Here is a 586-nt window from a genome sequence, read left to right on the forward strand (position 1 = left end):
TCTGTTTTCGGTGTGTAGAGTCCTCTTGTCGCTGCCACCGTGACCCTGCGGCCTTCAATTCGACTTCCTTTCTTAGATGCCGTTATTCTATTTAGTGATATCCTAGTACTCATGGAGATGCTCCCACAAACCCTAACCATAATAGGCCCTAGTAAACCCTAAACCCTAGCAATAAACCCAATAAAATCTCATAAACTGTAAGAAACCCTATACCCTAATAAGCCTGCGAGCTGCTGCTCTTACTCGGACACAGCAGCAACAGTAAACCCCTAAAACCTCCCTAAACCCTAAGCTCTATACCCCCAAATTTCCCGCCGCAGCACCAAACGGGGTCACCTAAGGGTTCTGCAACAAGCCTCCAAAAATACGGTTTATGGTTTAGGGTTTGCTGCGCAGGCCATGGGTATGCTGTTAACAGTGGAGGAGGTGGAGGGGCCTCGCTTTGGCTGGCAATTAGAAGCGCCCGCAGACGTTCAGCGTCTATAGACCGCATTTGATGCTGAAGACGAACTAGGCCAGGGCAGAGGGTTTAGGGTTTAGGTTTCCGTAGATATGGTGTAGTGCCGACCCGATGATGGGCGACTGT

The sequence above is a fragment of the Eimeria mitis genome, genomic scaffold, assembly GCF_000499745.2.
Source record: "Eimeria mitis Houghton genomic scaffold, Emh_scaff1944, whole genome shotgun sequence".
NCBI lineage: Eukaryota > Apicomplexa > Conoidasida > Eucoccidiorida > Eimeriidae > Eimeria > Eimeria mitis.